Here is a 25,886-nt window from a genome sequence, read left to right on the forward strand (position 1 = left end):
GAGCAGTAAGCATGCTAAGCATCACAATCTTTCTGGTGCCTCCAAATCCTTTATCACAACCAGGGCAGGCTCAGGTTTCTCAGCCTTCTCAGCAAACCAGAATCCCACTGGATATAAGAGACGTAAGACTTACCTTCTTAAGGAACCAGTGGATGAAAACTGTACAATGTAAGCCACTTCAATAACCAAAACAGAAACTGATCCCAAAGAGGCCCCTATCTGACAGAGACAGGGAACAGTTTGCAGTTTGAATGTTCAGCCTTTCAGTTGTGAGGGGTTGTAGGTGATCATAAAATTGATACAGGACCCAAGGCAGAGGAGAAGGAGAAAGTGACACTGGACCTTGTGTGATGCCATATTCATACAGAAAGGATGGCCCACACTCAGCATCCTATTTGTCAGCGGCCGACGGATCAACTACTTGTTACTGTCACAATGTTTTGCTTTGCCAATGTTCCACTTTTCAAAATTAATTCAAAAATTAATGCTTCTGATATACTAAATATGTTTCCACCTTAACTCAGTTGATGGAAGTTTGTTTTCTTACCCACTGTATTGTCAAAGCACATCCAGAAAGAACTAAGAAAAATCTGATATAAATGAGAATGACCTCTTCCCAGCATTTAAGTAAAAAATGGATGAACGTGGCCATCTCAATCATAAGGCCATTCAGAATAATACCACTGTCAGTTTGTTCAAAGCCTCTGAAGTGCCTATCAAAACAAGTAGACACGTGTAAGCTGTTAGGGGATCCACTTTAAATAAATACAATTTTAAAATATTAAACAAATATTAATGCAGATGAAATCAGAACAAACATTACAACTTTGTCAAAAACACGAGTACATCTTTCATATAATTTTTGACATTATCTACATTCTAATTTATTAAAACTTCTTGTGCACCAGAAGAAGCAGATTTCAAGGCAGAAATGCTAAAGGCAGGCTGCAGGCATCCAAGTCCCTGAAAGGCAGGATGATGTTGCAGTTGGAAAGACAAACATATTCTAACAGTCACGTGCATCATCATCTTCTTTAAAAGAGACTGTCCAGAGTTCTTTACTACCAGGCCTGCCTTTGACCGTCACAATATGACATAAACAATTCTGCTCTTCTACTTCTTCTCCACCATGAACCTAAGATGAACTATTTCCCTTTTCTGGTTCTTCCTGTCTTGGTAATACTCTGCATTGTAAGGGGGGAACTAATTCAGCCCAGCCTCTTGGTGAGCAGAATACGTATGTTATATTGAGAGACTGCATTGGTAAGCTGCAGGTCCCAAAAGCATATACAAAGCTAGCATCTTTACAATGATTTACTGAAGCAGCAGCTCGTTTTAATAAAACCATCCCAAAACATAAATTGATGACCAACTGCGTGTGCAGGGCATACACAACAGCTGATCAAATCATTCAAGATTTTTATTCCTATAGAATATCTCCAGAGCTTGTAGAGTTCTTCCCACTTTATTACTTCAGTTCTGATACACACTCACGCAAGCAGAAAAAATAAGGCTGGCTGGTACTTGCCTGATATTTTTAACCAGAAACTTAGATAATTCAAATAATCTCAAATCCAAATGAAAATAAAAGTCAAATACACTTGATACTCATCAGTAGTTTTCATAAGGTAAGACTATTATCTTCCCATGTATCACCTTTTCAAATGATACAGTATGCTTTGACTAATTGTATTCCAGAGAAGTTCCAAAACTTATCATAGAGATTACTCTAAAGGCCAGCACATTTCTTCCATTTAAAAAAATAATTTAACGGATAGATTTATAATAGCATTTTAATATAAAAAAGAACATTGTGTTTTAAAAAGGCAAGAAAAAAGATGAAACTTCTTCCAAAGCAAAAAGATATAATTGGCTAACTTACTTTCCTTATACAAAATATCACTGATAAGAGTTTATCTATTTGTTGAGCCTAACGAGTAGTTCACCTTTTCAGGTGTGCTACATGAAGCTTTGCTTGCCTTTATATAGTAAAGTAATTTATGGTATTGTGTCACAATGAAGGACAAAGATAAGCCAACTGTTTAGATTCCTCTCCTTTGATGTTGTGGCTTGATCAATAACATGCTGCGTGAACAGCCAACAGAAGGCTGACATTTCATAAAATATGCAGTGATAAAACTAATACTGTAGCATCTGGGAGTGATATATAAAATGCAGAAATACACCTAATAACTGTGATCTTAAATACAAGTTGACTAAAGCAAAATAAGCAGCATACCTAAAGAAATAGCAAGATTAAGGCAGGATTCTGTGCTTCTATTCCTAAAAATAAATTTAGAAGAATTAATCTAAGTTATGCTATCCATTATTCTTAACAATTCCTCTGGTTCCTTGGATCTTAAAGCAGCCTTGTGTAGAGTGCTTTTTTGCCGTATCATTAGGTATCAGCAAAAGCTAAACACATTATAAGCCTTCTTTGTGCTGTATTAAGGCTCTAATGCTTTGTGAAATCCCCTTTAATTGTCTCTTTAAAATATCAATCACGCAAAATACATATAAAACCCAGTGACTACCTCTTTGCTGGCGTGGGAAAAAGCTAAGCTCTGCCTGACCAAAAGAAGTAAAAAAAAACACAAACAAAAACAAAACTTCCATAGCTGCATATATTAAGTACATCTCAGAGTATAAATTTCATTATTCTTGTTTATTTAAGAACATGTCACATAAAACGGAGGATTGCCTCCTAGAAAGCAGTGAATCCCTAAAGAACTTAGAAGTCACAGTAAATAAACCCAACTGCTCCTATATGCTGTAGCTAGGCAATGTTTAAAAACAATCCCTGGGTGCATTACAGGGAAATATATGGTAGTATTAAGGAATTATCTGCACAATATGGCATTACTGGAATACCATATCCTGGCATAGTATCTCTTCAATTTAAAAGAAAGTTTGAAATTAAAAGGGCCTAAAAGGACTTTAAAGAGTTACTATCAGGAAAACCTCTTCATGTGGTGGAAGAGAGATATTTAAGATCAATATATTTTGTATTATTTATGATAAGATTAAAGATGACTCAATTGTGATCTACAACTTACTACACGTGAAAAGATGTAATAGTCAATAACTTTAATTGTGTCCTATTATCCTTTTCTATGCTTGATTACTGAAATACAAATTGGATAAATTTATCTAGGAACACAATATCTTAATTATTATATCAGGTTAGCTAGGGACATAATGCATCTCTTTTGTATTGTAAATATCAGCTCAAACTGAAGTAATGATTGTTGATTTAAAAAAAAAAAAGAATTAAATCTTTACCTTGTATTATGGCAAAGATGGAACAGCTCTATAATCAAAATGATCTCTCCGTACTGGAAGCGTTTAAGAGCGCACACACAATTAGCTTATAAAGACAGTTTTACAAACCACTTTGTTCTCTTTTGCAATTCCACAGGTCACATGCTTTCTCCAATGACTCAATATGAAAAAGTTGCTTGATCTAATGTAATAATAATTTTAGAAAAAGGTGCAAGCATATTATCTTTCTTTATTGAGAATACATCATCTAGAAACAAGGAAACGCGACCTACGTGAAACAACAGGTACGCCAGTCAACTGTCATCCACAGGTCTATGGAACTGCAATCTGAAGCTGAAACCATTGAACAAAAAAACAACATAAATGAATTGTCCCAGTTAATCTGAATATAATGGTGCAAGACCTGCTTAGACACAATAAAAGGGCAGACTTCGTCAGCATAGCTGAGATCAAGAAATACCTGAAGACCGAATCTTACCAAGGAAAACAAACACAGCTTTTTAGTATTAGGACCTCATTTTGTAACGGAAGAAAGGAATTATGCATCAGGTGAAAAAGAATGCAAAAGAAAATCCGTATTTGGTGCCTGAAGTACTGTGAAGCATATTTTCTGTCTGAAAAACCCATAACAGTTTAAGTACGTGGGAGGCAATTGTCCTTGTGCTTATAATTAGAGTTTGAATTTAGGGATTTCACTGCTTAATGCACACCCACCCGCCTGTTATTCTTACCATGGTTTTTTATATCACTTAATGGAGATGAATACTCTTTTCCCACCTCATATTTACATCAAGGCTATTTAATTTTTTTAGGCTGCTATAATAGGTTAAACGGCAGTCTCAACATCACTCTTCATCTCCCACTGGACAACGAATGGCATTATAAGACTGAGAATAGATGAAGGCATATTTACATTCATAATGTTCTTGACTATAACATTTATGTAAATTATGATTTTACATTTGCAAATACTATAATTCTCAGTTTCAATGAATACTTTACTACTCTTTCATCATTAACTTCCTATGTATATTACATGGAGAGAAAACACCAATGAAAAATAAAGAAACTAAGCGCTGCGATCAGAGAGCTACACATCTTCTGTAAAAGGAAAAAATGCTTTATTTCTAAATCGATCTTGCCCTTGTATAGACAGGGAGTTGGACTATACCTCACTGTTCATCTGGAGTGGAGAAAGCATGCAGAGGTTGCTTAAATTTTAACCCAAGTTTTTTCCCCATCTGTATAAATCTTATTTTTTCTATTCATTGATGAAATGCCATGGAAACACTATGTTAATTACAGGACTGCATCTAGAGTTTGGGAACATGTTTACAGATGTTACACAAGAATGAAAAACTCTGAAATATCAATTTTCATTAGCTAAGCTATTGCTCCACCAAATGGATGGAATGACATTTAAAGATCATCAGAGTGCAAATAAACTTTTCAGTTAACAGAAAATATTCAACTCTCAAACCTACCTTAGCACATACAAATTTACACACAGACACTGTATATTTATATGCACTTTGCCTCAATTTTTCTATCATAGTCAGCTAAATATTTCCTTCAGTCTTATAACTTATGTCTCTGACCCTAAAAACACTTTCAGAATGAAAAACTGTCAAGTGAAATTGGTCCAAATATTCTTATTTGAAACTAGTAACTTTTTTTGTGTTTTGATAAGAGCTCAGTGTGACATTTTTAGAACGTAAATGCAAATATGTAATGAAGCAGCTCTCAGACTACCAGAGTCTCAGAGATGTGTATCATTTCTGAAGAGGTGATTCCCTGATAACCTTAGGACCACTACACGAATGAAGAAATATTACTCATCTTAAGGAAGCTAAATTGGGAACTTACGACTAGTTAAGTCGGTCTTGTGTATGTAAATCTGCTGCTTATGTCTGTCATTCTCCAAGTTACTGAATGTGTAATCATTAGAAGACTTAACTTGAAATGCAAGCACTGAATACATTCAAACAGAAACTCTTTAACGTTAAAAGAACAGTGACTTCTCTGGTCACCTTACCTCTGCACCACATATTAAAAACAAATCTAAAAGGCTTTCAAGTTTATTTTGTAGTTTGGCAAATGGAGAATGTGTTGACTCAGATGATGAGTCAAACCAAACCTCCTCTCCTATTTAGTATCTCTTCCCTTTACACAGCTGAACGTGTACCAGCTTATTTTCTATGTGAAGTATTAAATGTCCTATGATTCCGCTGAATGCCTGATAAAAGAGAAACCAGCAGAGGTATCACTGCTACAATTATCTGAATTATGGCTTCCAAACAGGAATTCATTTGTCCTCAGCACCCTACAAACACTGTGAAAAGGGACAGCCATGCTGTGGGTTTTTAACAGTAAAACCAACAGGGAAGTTAGAGAGACCTTTCCAAACTTACAGAGTTTGTACTGGAAACAGTCAAAACATTTAATACCATTCTCAGCACGTATGCTGCAGGGGAAATACAGAGAACTTATGCTAGCCTCAACATTAATTGCAAAAAATTAAAATAGTCACAAGAAATAAGATGCTGTAAAACACTTCAGTACTGCCAAATTCTTGTATGCATCTTTTACCATGATTCTTCCAAGAACCCCCCATAAAGATTCTTTGATGTTTTAGGCTCTTGCATTTTAAGTGTGCCCACTAATAATACATTCGAGAAGGCAGTATGTCACATGAGTAGTATGAGGAAAGTTACAAAATTACACTAGTCAAATTTTCTTTTCAAAGAAACTTGGTGTACATAGCATATCTCTGCAAAGTAAAAATAAAATAATGTCATGAACTAAGAAACTTGTTGAATATTAGAATCTTCTTTTTGATATAAGACATGATAGAAGATGAACTGTTTCACATTGTTTTTTTGGAATAAAAAGGGTTTGTATGGGAATGTTTTTATATTGTTGCTAGACTATTACATATCTTTGCTAAAAGCTAAACATTGAAGTAAAAAAAAAAAAATGCATGATTGTTTCCCCCCAAAGTGCAAATCCATGCAACTTTCATACCTATAGTTTTCATGCCCCCCAAAAATCTGTAATTCATTCAACAGTTACACTTCATTGATGAAAGTAATGAAAAAAACATTTTCACATTGAGAAAAGTCAGTTACAGCATGACAATTCAGAAAAGTACCATTGTATTTGCTTCCCAAGACTCCGTCTAAAGGACCAACAGCAAACTAAGTACAATCTGTGCTTTCAAAAGCAATGCGTAATTAAGGTTTCCCTACCATTTACTAAGGGAAAAAATACTATTGCTTCTGGATTTTATATTCATTAAAATCATTTTACTGTCAGATGGTATGAGCATCTCCAAGCAAGAGCTTCTTGATCTACATTTTCTTGTTACGTTTCATGGAAAGAATACACTCATCTAAAAAGGTAAGCATTTTCTTCCCTTTCTCCCCTCTATACTCTCTTCCCTCCACCAAATAAGGTTAATGTGATAATGACAACGTTTTCTTTGCTCTAGCTTGGATCCCACTATAGAGTATATAACTTGGATTTTAAAAATAATGTAGATTAATGTCAAAAGACAAAATTTGAATCAGAATAATTCATGCAGTAGGTCTACAACTTCCATACAAAGGAACAGAAATAAAGTGAGAAAGAAATAACATTGAGAAAGACTTCAAAAGCAGATGGCAAACTTCTAATTCTCCTTTTAAAAGTTTAAGTCAGTAGAGCCACTGTTTTCAAAGAAAGTGTTTAATATGAAGTCATATTAAGAATTAAGAATTTGTCCTAGAAGCAAACTTAGTAGCACAGTATTTAATGGGGAGGAGGAAAGGGGAAGGAAAGAACGACAAGAACAGCCATGAACAAGTCCTTTCCCCCTCAAGAGATGTGGCAGCCAATTTTCTACAACTTTTTTCCTTAAAACTTTATTTGAATTACCACAACTTTGAACCCTTGGCTCTGGCCAAGGACAGCTTAGGCTTCAGAGCCACAGTGCCCAAAATGAGGCAAAGGGAGCAAGCCTGCTAAGAGGCAGGGGCAAAGGAGATGCAGCAAAGATTGCTGACCTAAGAACAATGTGAAGCCTTCCTGATTTCATCAAGTGAGGACCAGCTACATAAAGCTGATAAATCCTGGCGTAGTACCAAGAGAGAAGGATGTCTGAAGAGCAAGTATGGGCCGGAAACACAAAGCAGTCTTACCCCTTGCTGGGACAATCTACCAGCTCCAGAAATAAAGCTATAGGAGCTACTATCAGTGAGGTGATAGTAACATGTACATGTTCCTCACGTGCAGTCTGGTGAGGAATTGCTATAACAATCCTGGACCTGTTTTTCATTCTTTAAAGCTGCATATCCTGCAAGTTCTGATACATATGAGAAAATACAGTCCTTAGCATACAGATATCTCTCTATACATCCACTATCTGCAATACAGCCATAAATTAATCACAAGAATAGGTGCATGGACCACCCATGCTGTAGGAAGAGCAACAAAAACACCTGCAGAAAATGTCCTTTTTTTTTTTTTTAAGACTTAAAATGGTCTGTTTGTACAGATGTGTGATGACCTCTATGAGCTGCCTAACAGTGTAAAAATGGGTAATTTAGTTGCTCCACAAACCACAGATTACTGTAGTATTTAAGAAGAGATGCCATCTGTAACATGATTGCAAGTCACCAGATAGTGCTTTTAAGGCTGGTGTAGAAGTTGTTTATTGAACTTAAAGGAAGTAACTGACAAATTATAGAAAAAATATATGTAAGATGCCACCTATTCTAGAGCACGTTAGAAAATATGTAACATCACTTAAAGATTCTTCCTAGAAGGCACTGACTTTGAATTTATAACCACTTTCTGAAGTATTATTATTTCCTATTTCCTTATTAATTATTTCAATAGTAAAACATGCTTGACCAGGTTCACTATGATGTCAAGTGAAAAAATTTGAAACAAGAAATTGGGAAGTGTTAAGTCAAACATGATCCTGAAGAAGGCTGGGATAAAGCAGAGGGAAATATAGGAAAAAATAACTGGATTTTTAAGTATTCTGTCTTCAGAGAAATTACTGTGTCTTAAATATAACTTTAACAACGTAGGAATAATAAACAAAACATATGAAGTGTGTATTATCACTTTCCCACCAAAGGAATCTTACAAGATTTAATTCAAGATCTGAAAAATCTATAGCATACCAGTCTTGAAACAACTGCCAAGCTTACCATCAAGCACACGAATATATAATTTTAAAGCAGCTATAATATCTGAAATACTAGGGATCCTCAAAAACCTCAACTACAATGTTCTTTTCTGAAGTAATATTCATTGCTTTCCTTAATGAATTTCTATTTTCTTACTTTCCTAAGAAGATCTGTAGGAAGAAAAATGGCCAAGGACAGAAGCGATTCACCCTTCAGCAAAGGGATGGGGAAAGGAAACAGGTGCATTTTGGCAGTCTATTTTAATCATGAAGACAAAGCAGGCAATTTCATTCTTCTTTCTTCCCTGCTCATCTGCACTCAGCAGCCAACAAGAACAGCAGATCTATTGATTACATGCATGGGTAAGTAAAATCAGGAGATAAAATGGAAGGTAGAGCAGCAGCTACCGCTTTGAGTTTGCATCTCCACTATCAAGGCTTCCCTGTAGCCTGGTCTACTACTAGAACAAGCATAATAGCTACTTTGCAAATGAAAGATATCTGGCAGGTTACATGGAAACCACTGCTGCCTGAAGCTAAGTCTTCTTCACTGGTCTGAACATTGCCTCTAACACATTGAGTGAGAGAGGAGGAAGCATTTCAGCACTGAATTGGCTCACTCCGAACTCACCATGGGGTAGAAGCCAACTTTGCTGAAAGACTTCCTGCCTAAAAGAAAGATTTCCCAGGCTTGTTCATGAGCATACAAATCTTGCTCTATATTAAATGTACATTGACTAACCAGAATAGTCAAATGTTGCTATAGCAATTTTCAATAAAATTTTAACTAGTTTTTGAAAGACACATGTTCTCTAGTAATAGGAAAAAGGCTATTTTTGTTAGTTTCTCTAAAGAAAGAAAAAAGCCATTCCCAAAATTATGCACATCAGTACAATGAGTTCATTATAATTATTTACTACAGCATTATCATGTCATTTTTGAATTTCATAAAGTTGGATGGAATGAAAACTGTTCTTGATATAACCTATAATAAGCAATATAAACACTTGAAAATGTTGAAACCTATATCCAGACTTGCATACAGAAACAGTAAACTACCAAAGCACGAGTCTTTACTTCTCAATTCTTTTTGACAGTTCCAAAATTCAGGCACACATGCAGAAGAACTTTCTGCCCCACGCCTGGTCAGTAAAGAAATTGAGGTTAACCTTTAATTTTAATGTCACCTGCAGCCAGTGACTGTTTTTTCTAATGCAAGTGACAGATAAACAGAAAAACACTCCCAAGATGATACACAAAGCACCACACACCATAAGTGCATTTTTATTTTTATACCAACTCAATTTCTCAAATGGATAACCAATGTTCCTACTAATTTACATTAAGAATTGAGTGAGGCATGAAAATTCTGATGCATAGACTCTATTTCTTTAATATACTGCACAGTGTTCTGTACTGTACTGCAACACCAGAAAAAACTAACTACACTTGAAAGGTACAGAAACTGTACATACAAAACCACAAGCACATACACTCTTATAAAATCACTTCAGATAGGGCTTTAAATTATCTAGATCAGCATGAAGGAAAACAACTAATTAAAGTCACTGATGGAAGTCGGTAAAAGCAAAAAAATGTTCCTATTCAGTTTCCTGACCTTTACTGTTGAACTCAAGTTTTTCTGTAGATCAATACCAGTACACTAAATCTACATTGCCAGCATTTCAACCTTCTAATTCCTTTACACAATTCAGTAGTATCACTCTAACATTTGCAAGGTAGTTCCAAACTAAACGGGGAATATGGCAAATTGAGGTAATATAATCTAGATATTTAAGGCAAAATTGGCTAGTCTTTAACAGCAAACACTGTATCACCACTAAATGAGACCATGTTGTTAATGTAAGAAGTTTGAATTAGACAGTGAATTGCTCCTCCAGAGGACTGAGAATATATTATGGGAGAAAGTAAAGAAAGGCTCCCACTTAAGCTATGTTTCACCAGTTCCATGGAAAGCAGACCAATACAGTTACCCATTGCCTTTAAAACCACATACTACAGAGTATTTTCAATTGTCTTCTAAAATTTCGTGTGGTAAATTGGGGGAAAAAGCACCTATGCTTGTAAAATGAAAGTCAGTTTATAGAAAGGGTATTTAAAATAATTTTAGAACAGCTAGAGGAACATCACAAACACCATCTTTGTAACTGCTAAAAGTGCAACTGACATTAATGAAAATGAGGAAAAATTAGTAGTTTTTTTTAAAGATAAAAAAATTAACTCACATATTTGGCAGATGTTCAAACCCAAACAAGACAGTTGTCCTTAAAATGATATTCTTCCCACCTTCAGCAGTCAGTAGTATTGGGATAAAGATAAAGGCCAGCAATTAGCACAAACAAGGGAGCTGGAGTAGCAGTCCTGGCACCACTCTTCTGAACTTGACTTTTGGATGGAGAATAAAGATAGATGCTTGATGAAAAAATGCCCCAAATATTAAATTCTTAGTTTGACTTAAATTAAGGCATTGCATTTCTTATGGAAATATCCATGTAACAAAAAAAGTCTGGTGACTGAAACTAATTTTTCTTCCCCAAAGTTGAATAAGTATTTCACACAATCATGTAGCAGAAGAGATAGAAATAACATGTAAAATAATGCCAAGTGGTTCAATTTATTTTTAATAAGATAGTAATGGTAGAGAGAGTACTATGTAGATTCAAAAGACAATTGCTGAAGTTTTACTATCTGGAAAACAATTCCAGGGTCTACCAACCCTACTGGATGGGGCTTTGGGCAACCTGGTCTAGTGGGAGGTGTCTCTGCCCATGGCAGAGGGGTTGGAATTAGAGTCCATTCCAACCCAGCCCAGTCTGTGATTCTATCATTATGAAGACAACTTCAGTATTCAACCTGAAGTTTTATTTTATATCAACTTTCAATTCTTGGCTATTTCTTAGCATTATTTTCAATTCTTCCTTTTCTTACTGAAATTAAAAACATGTACTTTACAAATTTCAGTAACTTGATAGTTATGTGTACTTTCAAGAAAGTAGTTAATTCTTATTAATAGAGAAAAAATCATACAGCATTTAATAGCACACTACAGATGGTTTTAAAGACACTAAGAATGTTCAAAGCTTTGTTTCTAAAAAATTTAACAAATGAAATTCCGTTAAATTCCATTCAGAGCACTGAACAGGCTGCCCAGGGAGGTTGTGGAGTCTCCTTTTCTGGAGATATTCAAGGCCCGTCTGGACGCCTACCTGGGCAGCCTGCTCTAAGGAACCTGCTTTGGCAAGGGGGTTGGACCTGATGATCTTTCAAGGTCCCTTCCAACCCCTTCAATTCTGTGATTCTGCGATCGACTGATCAAGGTCTTTATCTGAGATACTTAAGTCAATCCACATAACAATGGGATACTCTGATATTTTAAAATAATTTTCCTATTAAAATATGGAAAGTTAACAGTATTGAATTGGAAACAGTATCTTTCCTTTTTGAGAAGTTGGTACCTTACCCTATTTCTACAATGTTTGAACATCTGAGAACACAACTATCAAGGCACCTTTCAAAAATAAAAAGTCCTAGGAGGCACCTATGTCATAGAAGTACCCAAATAGCTTGGTAATCTGTTGGCAACACAAATTAAACTGTGTTTAGAAATAAACCATGAAAACTTTGCTCACTTTGAAGGAATCAAGCTAGGGAGTTCTTTTTAAGAATTTAAATTAAATTCACTTGTCTACACATGAGTATATTATGCAGTTCCCACTAAATAATGTCAGTTTCTTACTTAGATTATCATCCTAGTGTAATATACGAGCATATAGATATATTTTTTATTCTAGAGTATACTTTGAGTTATTAAGCCTGGCATTAAATTTTGTAACAAGATGTAATATATCTAATTCAAGAGTGCTTAGAGTATTCCTGTATTACTTATTAATATGTTAAGTGAATGTTTGGACAATTGAATTCAACTAGGTTTTTTAACTAAAACATGTGACAAAATACAATTTTCAGATTACATAGTCCATTTGTCATAACTACTGCTCATTCTAATTTCTATAGGTGTTAACAAATTAAGCGAAAAAAGCAGCACTGACTAAATACAGAGCAGTAGAGAACTTGGAACTTAAAAGCAACTATCGGCATATGGCCATTAGCAAAGTATCCCTGCTGTTCTACTTCCCCAGTCCTTTCTTTTTTGCTTTTTATACCACTTCCTGCCTTTACACCTTAAAAGCTAAAGCCTACAAATAAAGAACTGTGCATATGCATACTTCCTTGCTACAGTGAGACCACAGTCTGGCACCGAAGTAAATGAATAATAACCGAAATATTGCCTCAGATATCACAGAAATCAGTCGCAGCTGGATCCAATCAGTGACTGGTATGCTTAGGAAGATCAATATATTGAATATATTAATCTCATAAATTTTTACTGAAACCACTAAAACATCCCCAGCTGACATCTTAAATAATGTTTAAGTAGCAAAAAAATACAAATATTACTCTACGTAAGTTTTGAAAACAGAGGTGGTGCCAACGTATTTCATCCCAGTGCAGCTCAATGGTTTTCACACTGTTGTAATACTAGTTTAAAAGAAGTTACACTGCAGAACAGTCTCCATCTCCACGCTGATGCTGAGTTTCAATGAGTAGAATTAGAGTTTGGAGAATGAGAAAAGCATGTTTCCATTTAAATATTTGGACTAGCTTAAACCAAGAGACAGATTTACAGAGAATATGAAAAAAAAATCTAAGTGGAAATGAAGATACGAATAAATTACTGAAATAATTTACAAAAGGGAATACAGGATTATAGTAAGATTTGCATAACATGACATAAAATACAGATTATTTTTCTTGAAAACTAAGAGAAAAAGTAAGATGACTACACCAACTAGTGTTGAGGCTTAGCCCCAGGCAGCATAGCACCACACAGCCACTCGCTCACTCTCCCCAGGTGGGACAGGGGAGACTCGAAAAGGTAGAAGTGCAAGAATTCATGGGTTGAGATAAGGCCAGCTTACAAGGTAAAGCAAAAGCTGTGTGTGCAAGCAAAGTGAAATAAGAAATTCATTCGCTAATTCCCATCAGCAGACGGATAGATGTTCAGGCACTTCCAGGAAAGTGGGGCTCATCACATGTAATGGTTTCTTGGGAAGACAAACGCCGTCACTCTGAACATTCACCCCCTTCCTCCTTTCCCTTAATCAAAATGGTGTGGGACATCCCTTTGGTCAGACTGGGTCAGCTGTCCTGGCCGTGTCCTTTCCCAGCTTCTTGGGCACCCCCCCTCCTCACTGGCAGGGCAGTGTGAGAAGCAGAAAAGCTCACTTGGAAGAAACTACATAAAGCAACAGAATGACAAAGGAGGACTATCTGACAGTTCTTAAATATTATTTACAGAAATAGTCTTTAAATATGAAATGATGAGCTTTCCTCAGTTGTGTAGATGCATGCATAGATATAGGATGGAGGCAGGCAAGAGTTCATTAACAATTCAAAATCCTAGAAGAAGGTTCCAAACAACTAGAGTTATTCCAGTGTCGAAACAAGTAGCTATCAGGAAGAAAATGAAGAAAATTTTGACTTAGGCTTCTAAATTGAAGTGTTTAGGAAAGCTGCATTTAATACAAAAAGTCATAGTTGTGCATATTTTTGAGAGGAGTCTTTATGTTTCACATGGTCTGCTGATCCTAAAATTACATTCCTGCTTGGAAGACCGAGAACATGAAAAAAAACAAACAACAACATACTTTACCACTTGTTCTCCTAAGTCTCATTTCACCATCCTTTCAACACATATCAAACTAAAGCCACTTAGCAAGGCATGGGGAGGAACACAGAGTGGAAACAAAGAAGATACTACATTCATTCTGCTTTGCTCTGCTCTTCCTCCCCAACACTTTCCCTCCAAAAGAAATTACATAACTGAGAATAAATGTAGCAAATGGTATAAATTACCTTAATATTTCACTATTTTAGTAAATACATTTGGTTCTTTTGCCATTGAGATTTGATGGTGTTTCAAAGTTCTATGCTGGATCTAAAACTGTATTTATTCCACAAAGTCTTTCCATTTTTCCAATAAACTTTACACAATGTTAGTTTTGAATAGCCATGCTTTACTTTATTGAAATCAGTCAATAATAGTGCAGTTCAATAGTTAAAACCTAAAAAAAAAAATAAAAAAATAACAGCGTTAAGCTGCACTAAAAGTACTTTACGAAGAAAAAATTGTTTAAAAATAGAATGTATGACGTATGGAATTTGGTTACTGACGAGAGTCCAGGAATGTCCCATTTCTGCATTTCTTCTCAGGTATACATATGCACAAAAGGGCATTTTAAGACAGCAGAAGTGAGTAAGATACTCACTTGTATAGGTCTATTAAATCTGTGAATGCAGGAGCTGCTGCATTTCACAGTCTATTATTTATATGACAGAATGAAGATCTGAAAACATGAAATATAGCCTTAAATTATTCACTTATTCTTTTCACAAAAGGAGAAACCGTCAATCTAACACTAAAAGACTTCAAGCATATTTCTAAAGGTTTCACGAAAATTGCCTTATTTATCAAAACTTTATTCCTTCCGTTTGTTCATTAAATACTGTAGCTTTGCGTTAAGGTCAAGCAGTGTCAACCAATTACTGTTGCTGGAAAAGTCCTACTTTCTTAATACTCAAAGAAACCACAGTATATAGTGAATTATTTTAATAGGCAAACTGAACACTGTTTACCCAAAAGTAACATTTCAACCATAAAAATGATTTTAAGGGTTTCTGTCAACAATCAATTATAGTACTATTTATACCACAGGAGCATTAAACATGATTCTTCGTCTACTTAAATGACAGCTGTAAAAAATACCCTATTTTAGCATATTCAGCAATATATTCTCTCTTAGCTCATACTAAAGAAAAAGTAACAAAATTAAGTGACCTATAAAGCAAACTGAAAGGTAAAATAGAAACATCAAATTTCAGAGAGAGAGCATCAATTGGTATAAACATTGTGGCTTCTGTCCCTGCTATCTGTAGGGTGAGCAAGAGGACTCAGCTCATAGACAGACCTTGTCAAAAAAGAAACAAAAACAAAAACACCCTGCTTTCACTGCTCGTAATGCTATAGCTTTCATTTTTAGGGTAAAATTCTCCATCTTGCAATACACAAGGAAAACAGGCAGGTGAACCAACTGATGAATGATGGATTTTAAGTGGTTACACAAAAATGTATTGAACATCAAGGAAAGGCCACCCATGGGCCATCATACCAAATACCAAAGTCACACTCATTCAGGGTAAAAGCTTTTCCATAAAGTATTTGGATATAAGCATTGATGACAGACTACCCGCTTGTCCTAATACAATCTTTTCCCCAAGCCATGTTAATGTCCTAAGATTCAGTATGCTGAAATGTTTCTATGTAATCACCTGTATTTACATTTCACATAAGCAAAAAGGAAAATCTTGGATCTCATTTCCCTCTGGAATTGACTTGTTTAATCCCATTCCACCTGGCACATAAGATGTTATAAAAGAACACTTCATTTTCTATTGACAACCTTTGAAATCTTATTGTTATGAACCTAATTGTGCCTTTCTGAAATTGAAGAACATTTCTACAACACATCCTCTCATCTGGAAAAATATATATAGTATATATCTGTCCTGTACCATTTAGACCCACAATGATATAAAATAAACATACTTTGGTACAAACAAGGAGAAAAGAATAATATACAAAAAAAAAATCTTGAAAAAAGTCAAGCTGAAAATTGTAAAGAAAGAGGGACATAGGTAGGATCTCTTGACTCATTATGTCCAAGATGTCAGAATAGAGAAAAGAAAATCAAAACAAGTAGGGAAAAAATGGAAGGGGGGGAAGGGGGGGGATGGTGAGGTCAAGGCACCTTCTCGTGTGCTCCTACCTGGCAAATTCTGGTGTACCAGTGAAACCCCCAAAGATTTTAGAACCAATTATTTACCAACTAAATTTCAGTCTACAATGATCTAGAAGATGTAACACAATAAATAAAAAAGTACAGATCTCTTCAAGTTTATCTGAATGACTTCACTGGAAAGGGTCTTAGCAGTCATAATGCCTGAGAGGTGACAGCAGATATGATGCAAGCTTGAGATGAGAGAGATTTCAAAACGTGCCCCACAATGTCAATACCAATATAATAAAATACAGTCTAGGCATAATTGGCATCAGCTGGACACAAAAATGGTTCAAATCCGGGAGCAAAATGTTCTTTAAAAGAAGAAATTAAACATCTCTGTCACACTGTGTTAATATTTCACATGGATCACACAGAGATCTGTTTCTATCTGATATTTTCATAACAATCCTATTGACTGGAATGCAACGTCCACGGTGAAATGTGCAGCTAATGCAATGCTGGGAAAACCAGCAGCACCTCAGAGGACAGGATCTAAGTTTCTGAATGCTTTTGAATAATGGCAGATATCAACAAGATGATTCAATAAAGACAAATCCAAAGTGCTGACGTTTTGAAAGGACATGAATATAACAGACAAGAACACAAACACAGACTGGCAATAAAACACTACGCTGGGAGTCAATGGATAGAGATGATCACAAACCAATAGACTAAATTTAGTGGTATCTTTCAAAGAGACATCTCACTCTGAAATATGTTGACAGGCATGGGGGGGGGGCGGAAGTGAGTGTGCAGATGTGCACATGCATGGGAAGAGGTAATTACTACTCCTTTCCACCTCTTACTATTTTGTATTCAGTTCGGGCATCAGGACTGTTAGAAAGATGTAGGTAAATTATGAAAAGTCAATGGGAGTATGACTTCTAGGAGCTCTGGTGGTACTTCACTCAAAGAAGCTTTCCAAGACTAGGTTAGACAAATTTACTCAATCCTGCTGCAGAAAGAAGACTGAACTAGCTGACAATCTGATCTTCTAGGCAATAATATATTTCTCCAATAACATTCTACCTGCCACAGCCAACCATTGTCAAAGACTGAAAAAAAAAAGGAAGGCTGCCTCTGTCTGTCTTCAACAGCTTAGTTCCTCTCTCACATACATCCGATCTTTAGACTCCCAGACTCAAAACTATCACATCAACTTCCTTTTCCACTGGACTGGTGGAGAGGAGCAATTCTGCATAGTTGTTTTGTACATTTACTCAACTTGAGCCAATACTAAATTGAGCAAAACCGTAGATAATTTTTCCTATTTTATTATTCTTTGGCTAAAATTACCTAGAACCTCAGGTAAGAAAAACGTATCATGGATCATTGTTATTTTCATGTTACTTATTGTGTCCCTAAAAGGAGCATAAACAGCTTTCTATATGAAAACCTAATGCACAGACGGTATAATTAAAAAAACAGTATCCTGAATTTCACAACACGAACACAACGTGGTTTTAGAAGGCTTCCTTTCCCTATGCCAGTCTTCCTTCAGCCATTTTATGAAGAGGTGTTGACAATTCCTTACCTTATGTATTGTAAAAACTTCTGAGAAGTATTTGCAAAATGAGAGTAGCATGCTATTCAACAGTTCTGAGAAGTAGAAAATAAAGTAGAAAATTTCTGCTTTATGACAAATGTCATTTCAGCATAGTCAATTACAAGAAAAGGATCTTCTGTACTGATGAAACCATCCTTGTGAGGATAAAGAGAATAAGCGCTGCTTTTCTAGATTCATCAGCTCTACTGGATAACCCTAGCCAGCAGTGGGAGATATGGAGGTGGGTTGTAAGATAAAGAACAGGCTAGAGGCAAGAAAAGCTGTTATAATTATAGCTGGGAACACAGAATTTGTTAAAGGAAGTCTACTGTATAATTACATTTGAAAATTTAGCAAGATGCCCAGAGGCTGGCTTGCAGCTGTCAGGAACTGGTAACACTAGAGTTCTGCTCAAGAGGCAACCACTATTGGCGGCTGAGCACACCTCCCTGTAGTTGAGCTGGCTTTGATAAAGCAAGCAATAACTTCAGCTAAATTTAGTAAGATTACACAACACATGAGATTATATCTATTCTCAGTAAAAGTATTCAGAGACTGGGCATTATTTTAAAGGAGCCTAATGTGTATCTGCTGTTTCTGTACTGCGTTAAATATTTTTTTCAGTGAGTGGTAATGGTATTATATTTTATGAATTACGTATTTTATTTAATAACAGTTAAAATCAAGTGTATTTTAAGGATATTAATTCACAATCAAATTAACCTCATCTACAGGTTAATAACACCTTGCTACAAAATCACAGTTCTCTTCTTGGTTTGCCTGACCCAATCAAATGACAAATGAATGGGTGGACTGCAGACAGAATGCAAGATAAGAAAAAATTCTGCATATCTGTTTTTCTTCTTTGGATTTAGAGCTGAAGGTAATATGCTACTAAGAAACAATGGTAAACTACAAACACTTACCCAAAGTATTAATCTGCAGACAAAGTTGTGTAGTTTCTGCAGTTCTGATAAAGTATGAGATATGATTAAGACACTTTGGAAAAAAAATGGACTAAATAAATATATAAATTGTCCATGTTATGTGAATTAATGTTTCTATTTCAAAAAAGTATAGTGTGGTAATTCAAATATTAGCAAACTAAGTGCTGAGCATATTTCAGCAAGACTTTTTAAGATTCAATCCTGTACTGATGTTGAAAATTAACACCAACCGTAAATATAACTGGTATTAAAACACATCTGGATAAAGAATTGATCAAGAATTGTAACACTTTCATAAATTTGATCATATGTGGAATGCCAGCAGAATTTAGTGTTGTATCTTCATATTATCACTACAAGAAAATAAAAAGCTCTAGGAGAGAGAGTAGAGATTGCAAGTCTAAAACAACAAAAGAACTTTGACAGCCCATTTCTTGTATTTCAAACTTATGTTTTTAGGAGTAATTTAAGTAGATATACCTACTTGGTATTATGAACTGCAGAGAGTGAAAACTGAGGGTTATTTAACCTTTAAGTAAACCAGCAACTGCTTCCATTTTGAAAATGTGAAGATCGAAGTTCTTAAATCCCCAAGTAACGTCTAAGTGCTGAACTCTGTAAATATATGCGGTACGTTAACCATTCCCTATTTGCTCCATCAGCCTAAAAATATTCTTACAGTTGATTCCTTATTAGTATAAACTAGTTTAAATACTATAGTTCTCTGCTGTATAGAAAGGTAGAAAAGTATCATAATGCTTTGCTTACTTAAAAAATGTTCTAAAACTTCAGACAGAATAAAAGTTTTTTTCTGTGCATCATTTCCAAACCTGGCCCTCACTCAATGTAACAGGATTGTTTTTTTCTACTTATAACAATTAATTTGAGGAAGGAGGAGGAAAAAAAACCTCTAAGAAGTCAGCTATTTCAGATAAATTTCCATCCTCTTTACAATTCATTACATGAAGATGGAAGTAACAATGGATGATCATTTCAACAGGAGGGGCATTTATTTAACACGTGAAGTTCCAGTTTTGTTTCAAACTTCTACAGATAATTAATCTTTTTAATTTAATTTATTCTTTTGCTTTTATTTTTAATGGAAAATACAGTCACTTGAAAAACTCAAGTCTTTGAGAGACATACAAATGAAATTATCTTTTTAAAAGAGAGAAATTGAAATTAAATTTGAAAGAAACTTCAGGAGCACAATACTGATTTCAGACAGTGACTTTCGTTTTGTTCACATATGAATTTTTCAGGACTAAGTTGAAATACTCTGAGCCTTGGCCAATTATAGTTGCACAGAGATTGCAAATGTAAAAGAAAAATACCAGGCTTTATATTGATTTCCTCTTCTTCCAGCATAATAGTTTCCTATGTTGACTTGTATGTTCATCTATATCATATTACACAATGCAGCCTTAAGGACTGCAATGATCCCTTCAGGAATGTATAGAGAACTACTCAGTCTTTCACCTAAAATATTACTGTAGAAGATCAAGAGCATTTCCATGAAATAGTTAATTTAATGTATCAACAATTCCACAGTAATGTGGAAAAAGAAAGCAAGAAACATTAAATTGCTGATTATTGCATGTTCTGCCACTGCTCTGGACAAAGAAAAGCCTTTAAATTTAATATTGATTTTTAAAGAAAATGTCTTAAATGGAATTTTTCTGTAGATTCTAATATTTAAGTACACAAATCTATAAATCTAAGAAAGAACAAAACAGAAGAAATAAAAGTCAGAATGACATTCCTTGCTGATACATAGCGCAAAAAATGAACACTGTTCATGTTTGTACACAAAAACAGTCTTCCCAAGATATGAACCTCTTAAGCAAAAAGCTTTATATGGAAATAAAATCTTCCGATGCAACTGACAAGTGTTAGTTTCCCAACTGCCAAAAAAAAAAAAAAAATCTGAAAGAAATCTGACTGTGGGTCCAAGTAGCTCTACTTCCTTTTTAAAATACTTCTGCAATTTGATGTTCCTATCATCAAAAGTGCTGTGTACGTCCAATATGGTCTTAGCACACAAAGAAAAACAATACCACACCTCTGAATGACGAGTGCTGAAGACCAGTCCCACTAAAGCTCAAAAACTGTGAAAAGACAGTTTGCTGATCTTTCTACTGCGTCTCTGCCAAAATTTGTTTTGAACTTGCACACGTGTACATATATGAGACTGTTATAATCTAAAAGATGGGACTATTTAAAAAAAATATTTGCCATTTAATTTTTCAGGTGTGGAGTTATGACTTCTGTTACTCTTATCACCCTAAGTTACATATAACATTGTAATTCATGTTTTCAGCCCCAGTTACTAGCATTTCTCTATGTATTTATCCACTGAAACTAGCCATTTTCAAAAAGCTACACAACTAGGTATTTTAAATCAACATTTATTACAGTTTTAAGTTATTTGACCATTTTGAGAGATTCAAATTAACCATCCATATGAAGACATTCTTTAACATAATGGCACTTACATTGGGAAGAACATAGTCTTCTGTCTCTAAAATTACTTTTAAATATTTTCAATAATCTATTCTTTTCCTCAAAAAAATAGGGGATGTCAAAGAGCATATAACAATTCATAAATTAAGGAAAGAAAAACAAGAATGCACATTATAAAAAAAAGTAGTAATAGGCAGAGACAACTTCACTAGTCTGTGACATATGACATCTGGTAGACTATTATCATAATAAATGGGAAAAGTAGGTGAGAGTCTGTCAACAGCAAGGTATGAAGAAATGCATCTTCATCAGGATGACAAACATATCTGCCTTAACAAACAGGTCAAACTGAAATTCAAGTATCTGAGTTAAATATCTTCATTGTATTTCACCCCTTTTTCTTCCTGATATTAACAACTTCACTGAAGCAAACACCTTCATTTATCACAGATATGTATTCATGCAATTTAATTTCTTTTTTAGTGAGGATAAATTAAACTTGTTAATAATCACTGGGTGAAAACTGACTAGGAACAGCCTATTACTTTTTCACATTTTTACAAATCACTTTAGCTATGCAAAAGTAACTTAGATTATCAAACAACAGTCTAAAAATGCTGTGCATTGATTTGAAACTCCTATTGGTATATTCGTGCTGGTATTACACAGGGGTTGAAATAGCTTCAGCTCTGCAGTTGAATGCTATTGCATCTAAACCATCCATTTCCTGGGGGTCATACAATGTATGCATGAACTACAGAAAAAAAAAAACAAAAACCCTCATATAAGAGAAAGGAGGGGTAAAGAGTGAATTTCTTAAGGTAGGTCATGTTTACACAACTCAAGTTTCATATGGTTCATTTTGTTCCATGCTTTCTTTTTTGATTTTATGTCATCAGATGAGACCAAATCAAGGGAACCATCATAAAATTCTTGTTCTATGAAGACCGAAAATTCTGATTGGGTGCGTTAAAAAGGTTAGAATATTTATTTGTGAATAAAAGCTAGAGCTAATTTATATTTATTCCTTCAATAAACAGATCTGCAAAACAGCATTTACCAGATTATAACAGTTTTCTGCACATACAAAAGCAACAAAAGTTTGAGAGTCACTGAATGAATAACAGAGTCACAATGCAATGATGGCTTTTGTAGGAGTCAGATGGTAGAATTCAGGAAAGTAAACCAAAGAGGCATTTTTTGTGTTACTTTTTAAATTTTCTTTTGACATAAAAAGTTACTTGGAAATGCCAATTCTCCAGAGGTTATGAAAAATATTTTTTTTAAACAAAGATTTTATCTTAAAGGTGAAAACTCAAGTATCATTGTATTCTTAGATACCTGTTTGCTTGATGCCTTGTTAGTTTTTGGGTCCTTCCAGTATAGTGCTGGTTAAGAGTGAGTCTGTATGATGGTATTTACTTTTAAACTGGTTTCAAGAAATGAGTGAGTTATTTGGTCGCATATTTACAGACTTTGGTAAAAAACTGATAGCGTTAAGATAACAGAGAAAATGGTCTGGCAATAGCCTCTCCCTCGTACTCTGACTTCATAACTACTACCTCTTGTCAACACATAAATGAGGCTACTTAAAGTGTAAGGAAAGAAACCATAGAAATATTGCAATTTCAACATACTCAGAAATGCATGATGCAGCTTAATGATGGTCTAAGCTGATCTAACAGGAGACTGGCCCAAACACAGATAACCCATTTTGCCCATCATTGCATTCCCCCAGAAGATAAACTTCTGCTGGGAATCAACTTCTGTGCAATTCTCTCTCTTTTCCCATTCACTAAAAAAAGAGCATGAAGGAAGGTAGGTAAAATGTTCAAAAAAAGCTATGTACGGAAAGTGGGGATTTCCCCTCATATGGGTTCAACGGCTAACATTTTGTCTGTTTGAAATTCTGTTCTCATATCAAGGTTGTTGTTTTTAAATCAACTATCAGAAGCATCCGGCACATAAGATAACTTCTGGGTTGCTGCTTTTTCTTTAATAAAAATCCGAATGAAGGCATAAAGACTTGCATAACAATTTAATAAATGAGGATGGGGAGTTCTAGTCAGGTGTGGGGATGAAGCCATTGAGTTGGGACCCAGATTCCACACTCAATTGAAAGTTTTGACTCCATTCTTTAAAAAGCTGAAGAAGTCACATTCTGCTGAAAGTGCTGAGAACGGCACTTACACTTCAGAATTCCTACTTTCTTACTGTACTGTAGCACAACTGCAATAGGAAAAGGGGATCTGTAAATGGACTTAAGATTGAGTGCTCTACCTATTTACTGGACTGAACTTGTACAAGATGGAGAGCAGAGAGACCAGACAGACACTGAGGCATGCAATTACTCAGAGAATGTTTTTTGTTTGTTTTGTTTTTATAAACACAATTACATTTTAGTAGCCTAAAAGCTGTACAGCAATCATTTTTGGATTTAGTCTTTAACCTGCACAAATTGCTTGAATGATAAAACATACTGTAAGTTACTTCACAGCCTGCTCCATGCAACAAGCATTTGACTAGGGGACAGTTTTGACAGGTTGAGATGCAGGGCAATACAAACATTATGTAATATTCAATATTTTCTTCCTGTGCTACATCTAAAATATTTAGATGATTTCATTGAAAGACTGTTCCTTGGAATGAAATACTGAGATTTTAAATCCATTTTGCTCCACTATTAACAGTGCTTGTAGCCAGCTCTTGGACTTTTTGAAGGTATGGATCATCAGGATTTCAAAGCACAACAATAATACAAGTAAGTACATATTTAACAACTTTTCTTGCATCAAACCAAGATACTGTATAGCGTATTTTCTTAACATTTGTACAATATTTAAAGAAGTGTTCTCAAGGAGGAGTTTTAATCCCATGCATTTTTATTATTTTCCTCCCCTCTCCACAGTCCAGTGAGAGTGTTCCTTATTATAAGACCAAATCAGAAAACTGGCTTGTTGTAACCGTTAAAAACGAAACAAAACAAAACAAAAACAGACCGAAAGACAGAGCTAGGCAAACCTGAATGGACCTCAGAGGTATTATGTCAGGAAAGTAAAAGTTTTCAAATCTTTAATGCAAAATAGTTAAGTCCACTTTTTTCCTTGCTGTAAACATCCTCTTGCCTAACTCGTTCAAGTTAAATATTTAAGTCTGTTCCACAGACAGTTCTGGCCTCCAAAAAAAACCTTCAGTTAACTGTCTCAACTTTTTAGAAGAATGACACATCTTGTAAATGGAAATATATTAAGTGATGGAAGTGAGCACAGTGGATGTTTCTTAAATGTCACCTCCAAGGACATTGTCTTCTCTTCTTGCATTCTATTCCTATTATTTTATGAATCCCTTGAAAGTACCTTTTCTCAAATAAGATACAAATATTCACATTAACTTTCACTGGAATCTGTAGCTTTTCTACAGACAAGGGAAGACAGATGTGTCAAAAAAAAATCTGTTAAAGCTCACCTTTTTCTTTCAGTAAAATTCTAGCAATTTTCCCTTGCTTTTGCCTTAACATCGTGAAGATACAAAATGCTCTGGCTACACCTAGCTTCTACTGTAGATTTTCACCTTGCTCTCCACAATAAAAAACAAAAAACAAACAAACAAAAAAAAAATTGTAGCAAGACTGGAACCATTTTTTATTTTATTTTTTCTGTTCACTCCCATGTGGAAATTAGGCAGCAGCTCTAACTGGAAAATTTAACTATGTCTTTAACTCTTTCTTCTAATTCTGATCACCATGTAAATTTGGTATGTGTTTTCTGCTCTTCTGTGCAGCAACAGAAGAGGTAAAAAAGAGAATAAACATAATATAATTACCCTTGTAGATGGTAAGTAGTGGTAAGTACTGATAGCCAAACGACCACAATTTCAATTCATAGTAACTCTTTTGGGTTTAATTTTTTTTTTTTTTATGCCTATAGTTGAAGCAAGAAGAGTAGCTGCTAAATATTACCATCAGGATACATGGCTGCATCAAGCTTCATATCTTAGTTACCTTACGAGTTAAAAATAAAAGTTCCAGGTTTAACTTACTACTTCGCCTGATTCAGAGCACCATTTTCCATCCTCAATCAGTCCAAAAACACAAGATAGATCTGCATATAACACAACCCAAAACAACACAGTAATCCTAGAGGAGTAGGGTCTTTCTTCCTCTCTCAAACCCTTTCCATAGATGCTTTCTGGAAAGAGACAGGTCTTTGAACATTTTAGTAAAATCACCTGTTAGCAAATATGTTTTCCCCACCAGCTCTAATAAGAGCTGCAAGTACACTGGAATAGCTTCGCATAAACTGATAATGTTATGCTCACTACTTCACCGTGTTTCTAAGCAGTAGAAGGCATGCAATGTATTGAGCCACATCAATGGTCATTAGTCAAGTTTCTTCAATAGATTTATCAGGATCACAAATAAGTAACAGAATAAAAGTAATGAGGAAAAGAAAACAGACATCGTATGTTTTCAACAGTTAGCTAACAGCTTCAATGATTCAATTTTAACACTTGGGGTGGCAGTAATAAAGTCCTACTACAAGTCTGAGAAA

At 35.0% G+C, this 25,886-nt stretch overlaps 1 protein-coding gene across 2 annotated transcripts in view; it reads right to left on the reverse strand.

Annotated features, from left to right (window-relative positions):
• TBC1D5 (TBC1 domain family member 5) overlaps nucleotides 1-25,886 on the reverse strand; it is a 320,152-nt gene that overhangs the window by 242,626 nt on the left and 51,640 nt on the right. The window contains exon 3 of one of the 2 annotated variants that reach the window (XM_040546784.1): nucleotides 3,555-3,615. The exons of the other annotated variant lie outside the window; for it this stretch is intronic. The gene's annotated coding sequence lies outside the window, so the exon portion shown is untranslated. The remainder of the gene's footprint in view (nucleotides 1-3,554; nucleotides 3,616-25,886) is intronic. 2 annotated transcript variants of the gene reach the window in all.

This window comes from Cygnus olor, chromosome 2 (genome assembly GCF_009769625.2).
Source record: "Cygnus olor isolate bCygOlo1 chromosome 2, bCygOlo1.pri.v2, whole genome shotgun sequence".
Taxonomy (NCBI): domain Eukaryota; kingdom Metazoa; phylum Chordata; class Aves; order Anseriformes; family Anatidae; genus Cygnus; species Cygnus olor.